Raw genomic sequence first — 6,000 nt, forward strand, 5'->3', positions numbered from 1 at the left:
ATTATTTTTTTTTTTTTTTTTTGTTCCACGCATATACTTACGGCCGAAAATCCGGATATTAACGTCGTTTCGCCAATAATGACGATATTAATAATAATAATAATAATAATAATAATAACGTGTATACACCTACTATGGTTACTACGACTACGACTATTACCGATACATCCTCTCGTTATACTTTATATTATATGTATCATTAGGCAAACTGTTGTTTACAATCGCGTACAGCCGATTGAATCGTAAACGTAAAATCATTTTTCGCTAACATTATGCGATTGGGTATTTATGGTTTTTTACTGCGTACAATGTACACCCATATAAGTGTATCGGATATCAGATTTTTATTGTGTAATATTACGAACAAATTCGACCCCGGACCGGATAATACTTCGTTGACAATCCGACAAAGTTCACGCACACACGCGCCGACGTACTAAATTTGCCTACACGAAACGCCTTGTTTTATTCCACTGCCGCGCCAACGGCCTTTTTTAACCGCTGTCTAAATACTATAACGACCGATAACGAATAATGTATTATTTGTTTATTATTAATGCCAACAAGAGACCGTTGTAATTAATATTACACCTAAATTTGTTGTTTTCCCGTTCTAATCGTTGTTTATAACAATTACCGTTTTGCCGAAATCGGCCAACACGGTTTTGACGTTAACAGTTCAAACGTTATCTGTGTCCGGTTTGACCTAATTGCGCTAAAGCTCGTCCTCACGGCGCTCGCGGTTAATCAAAAAACTAATATTAATTCTTATGACGCAGAATTGTATTTTCTTCAAACGAGATTCAGTAACGAAGTACTTCCGTTTCGTACCCATTACCGTCGGAGTGTGTCGACTGCCGACGATGATGGTTATTTAGCTAAAAGTAATTGAAAGCCAAGGAAAACGAAAACCCTTAACTAAGCATATCTCATTGGATTCGGATTTGAAAACAAAATAATTTAATGACTAATGAGTATCATAGGCACCACGCCCCTGCTGGGTGCACGTAATTTATTGTCGTATCAGCCAAGATTAACGCACAAAGAAAATAGGTTACACCACCTCTGCCCTTCCGCCTCGGCCGTTCCCCTTTACGGGCCTATTTATTTATTTAACAATTATAATCGTTTTATTTTCAATTTGTCATCATCTAATGGCTGTACACGTCGTACGCACTATTGTACAATGGTTCTTATATAATCTATAGGTATACTTTTATTTCCGGTTGCCTCCCCGCCATTTTTTACGCATAATGAAGTAATAATTTATTTTCAACGGTTTTTTGGTGGGGAAATGGGGTTTCTCAGTCGGCCTCAGGCAATTGAAATACCGCTTTCGGAAAAATTTAAAACCACAGTGAATATTTTTTTTTTGTAAATTTATTATCAATACCTACCGAAAGTACAGTGCGTCATGAGTATAGCGATTGGCTTATTACTGCCTGAGAGACGTTTACCAAAATATAAAACATCTTGAAAGAAAAAAAATCTATATTTGTTAGTAGCTGAAGCCAAATAAACATATTTCTTAAACATAGGTTATTTTTATTGGTGTTAATGATAAAAGATTTTAATTGGAAATTCATAGTCGCTAATGGTTTCTAATATATATGCCTAATCTGTCTATCCGACATCAATCAGTATTAGTGTGAAATTCAGCTAGGTATTGAAAACAATTTGTCAGCGTGTATGGCACTGTACGTTTTCTATAATTACCCAATATCTATTCGTATACTGAGTAAAATATAAAAATGTATGTAAATTATCCATAGAATGAGCTCTTAACATATTAGTAGGACTTTCATGTATAAGTGCAAATAGACTAAAAATAAACTTTTCTCGCAGTTCCAAGTTTGAATTTAATCAATTTGTTTCAATGTGATTTTGTTATCAATTATATATTTTATTTTAAAAATAAGAACATTATTGGAAAGCGCACAGGATGGTCCCAGAGGCCACTAATACTAAAAAAAAAATTGTTTTAGTATGATATTATTATACCTAATGTGTCTAATATCTTGCATGTCGATCAGATCTTTGTCGGGGGTATTTTTTATTTTTGAGATAGCTTCAGTTTCAATTCAATTTGTTTTATATAAGAGCTAAAGCTTTCAATCTTGGCCTAAGGTTTTTTTAAACGAATTTCGCTGTGAAACCCCTAAGCCAAAATCCAATAAGTATACATGGAAGTTTATTATTTTCAAGCAAATATTATAGTGTTGTGCGGAGACGTGTTTACATTCAAAATAACCAATTTGTCGGTTTTAAAAAACCTTTCCGTCGCATAGATAATAAGAAAATCATGTTTTCCTGCGTGTCAAATCGTCAGCGTTTCGCCGGATTTTTAAATTTTGTATTATACACCCAGACCCGAAGCTTTTATTTTGCAGCTCTCAGACAACTTTTTACAATTTCTGCGACAAAGCTATAATAGATCTAAGGTGGCGTTCCAGAAACTTTGAAAATTTTCTCGCGTTTATTGTGTAGGCTGCTGCATCCGCCCTTTGAGCGCGTACGTATATATATATATATATATATAGCACATACTTCAGTTAATTTACCGAATGCCACCGCGGTATGTACATTTATATTAATTTAACGGCGTTTACAGCAACAACACTAGGTGTAGAACAGAAACGACGACGATTAATTTTCCTTATATTATTCCCGTTCACCGCACATCATTGCGGTGCCTGTGAGACTTCTTAACGTTAATGAGTGTGAACGTTCTTCGCATTAGTTTTGCTGCGACCCGACGTGACGTGGATACCCACAAACATTGTAAGTTTACTCTCAACGGTGCGGCGTTGCTAAAAAAAAAAAAAAGTTAAAATCATTATACGCGAAAACCAAGAGGACTGGGAAGATTTTTTTTATGTTGTCTTTATTTTATTGGAAAACACGTTTTAGGAGGTTGTTTTGAGAGCAAGGTGTTTTTTTTTTGTTACTGTTGTTTTGATAGCGTTAGCTTATTTTATTACTTCGCTCTGTGTACACTTGACGTTTTGCCGAGAATGTGTTCACAAATTACATTTTCGGTTGTTTTATAAAATACATTCGTGTTTGGTAAAAACCTTGTTACCGCGTTGGGCAACTTCTCCTTAGAACCTTATGTAACATTTAGTTCTTTATCTCTGTCTTTTTTTTAATTATTTCCTTTTCCGCCGACAAATAGATCTGTTTGATTATACCACCAACTTAAATGTATAAGCTTCTGTCGAGCGAGTAAATTTAAAATTAGATTTAATGCGTGCCGCAGCCTGTTTTTCCCAAATGGTTTATGGTGAAAATTGAATGACGGTCGACCGGGTTGTGTTCAAACTTTCACGGTTAGACCGTCGTTCCTAGAAGATTGCACTTCTAAGTAATAACTTCCAGACAGTTGGAAAATAATTTGCTATTACAAAGTTTGCCAAGCTAAGAGACCAGGAAACGCTGTTTGTATTTGTCGACAGAAATCCTCAGGCGTTCGCCCGTCATAGCTACAACAGTATTAGTACAGCCAGGGCGGCGGGTAACAATAACAACAAAATTCCGTACTTACGCCAGATTAAAAATATGGCATGGCATATAAAAGGAATTTGTTCTCAAACAACCGATAAATTTCATCCGAATAATATGACAACTGGTTTCCTAGAAAAGAATAACTAATAATAGATTGTGCTATTGACGTGATAACATTCTTATTATTATCCTTAGGCATACTAAAAAATAAAATCAAGTCATAGAACAAAGGAAATAAATAATAACACAAAATAACTTCCAGAAGGGAGTTCAAAACAGAATCTTTGCAATTTGTTTAGATATATCAACATGTATTAAGAACAAACGACTTGAATCAAAATATAATGCTTTAGTAGATAAAATAAGTGGAAGCCGGAAGAGCGAAATTTTTACCTCTGTAAGGTCTTGTGGCTTATTTTGATGGTAGCGTACTTAAAAGGTGTAAGTTCGGCCACCTAGGAAGATGATTAAAGTTTATCTTTAGATAGTCATCTGCCCAGAGAGAGAGAGAGAGAGAGAGACCGTCCGTGACTTGAGTGTCGAATCGGTAAATGTGAGCGCTAACCCACTCTCGTCTTATTCACTCAGCCATTTGTTCTCACTATTTGAAATATTAAATACAAACATACAATGAAGAGAACCACCATGCAATCGTGACAGTTAGGTTAACCTAACCTAACTCTTTGTTCTAAGGTGTCTATAGATTAAACGCTATTTATTGGACGTCCGAAGACCTCGCACACAGCGTTGAATATTTTATTTATTTTACAAACTATATGCAGTGCTTAAAGAGCACACACAGTCTGGGGGTGTGCTGTAAAAACGGTATTTCACGCTACAATGGAATTAACTAGAAGAATATTAATATAATAACCGAGCGTTTCTGCTTTCGCTGCCGTTTCCAAACTATTTCGTTAAATGTACGTTTAAGGATACTTTGGTACGCTGGCACACGTCTATATGTATACACAGGGTGTCTCACGCTGTTTTGACAAACATTCGTGTACACGGTTTGTATGTAGATTTGTCAAAACACCAGGAGAAACCCGGTATGTACATATAGCTCGGGATATGGGGATTCGATTGCGAAGTGATTTATTTTTATTTTTATGTATCGTGACTTATGAAATTACATAGAAATTGATGGGTTGCTCCGAATAACTCCATCGACCGACTATACTGTATGATAATATGCACGCGTGCAGTACATATGTATAAAATATAACAAATTGTTGTTTTCAGCTTTTGGGGTGACACCGATAAATCTATTAACCAGTCGCGACTGATGTCGACTTCTTTTTAAACCCGATTGTTTTGAGTATTCCAATTGAACAATGTGTATCGTACCGTATTAATAATAGAAAAATCGATCAGCCCTGTCCATAAACCGCGACCGCCCCACGAATTAATTATAACATCATCGCGGATTGCTTTTGTACATTTTAATGAGTGGATTAAAACGATAGTGTAACGAGAACGCGGTTTAAATATTTCAAAAGCTCATTAATGTACAAACTACAGTTTACAGGAGGGGCATGCTCTGCACCAGGACGATTCTGAACTCGATAGCCAAATATAATAAACTAAAAACAGCCAGTCTAAAAAGGAACAGATAGAATAGATAATTAAAAGAGCAGTGTTACTCATGAAAGTAGGTTATGAACTAAAGAAATAGCAGACTTGGCCACATTGTAGATATCACTACTTTGATAGGCTGACTTTTTTGGGTCTGGAACTTGGCCCTTTTTCACCGTTAGATTTTTGTTGGAGATATAACATTCAGTTCCACAAGGTAAAAATGCTAAACAAAGAAGCTAACTTCAGAAAAAGGATGTTCAAAGACGCAATAGAAATTGAATAATGCCAACGAAATTTCAATGGAGAAGATGGTTGATAAAATAACAATACACGAAAACCAATTATTCAACAGGAAAAGAGAAGAAACAAAATAAACCAACTGATCAATGTCAGACAATAAAAGCAGCCGTTGTCGAAATAAATGAAAATAGCAAACGCAAAGGATGAGCAATATGTAAAGAATGCAAAAAAAAAAAGCATGACATACAAAGAAAGTCACATGTTATATGACGACATGGTACGACACTGCAGATCACGTAGCAACCCCTGGGTCAAGATAATACGGCGCTCTCAAGACGTGGAACACATCAAATATAACGATAAGAAAACAAGCGAGCCAGTCAATATAGCCACGACAGCGAGATGGACTCTGAAATGAGTCCGAAAGTCAAAAATGTCAGCATAGAATTTAAGACATCCGATAATTATTCACATACTATTTCAAACATTTAAGAATTTAGTTTTAACATGTTTCGCACAATAGTTTGCCCATATCATTTTGGCACCACACTGGAATCCGAAAAAGCTCATTGAAGGATCGAAGTTTTGAAAACTCAATGAAGTAGAAAATACTTCTATTGAGAAGCGGGAATTCTCAGGATACTCAAAATCAATTGACTGCAAAATAAAAGAAACTAT

This window comes from Adelges cooleyi, unplaced genomic scaffold (genome assembly GCF_023614345.1).
Source record: "Adelges cooleyi isolate 19-005CV unplaced genomic scaffold, UGA_ACOO_1.1 ACOO_flye_CR_arks_rails_tigmint_CR_PRNA_30, whole genome shotgun sequence".
Classification (NCBI taxonomy): Eukaryota; Metazoa; Arthropoda; class Insecta; order Hemiptera; family Adelgidae; genus Adelges; species Adelges cooleyi.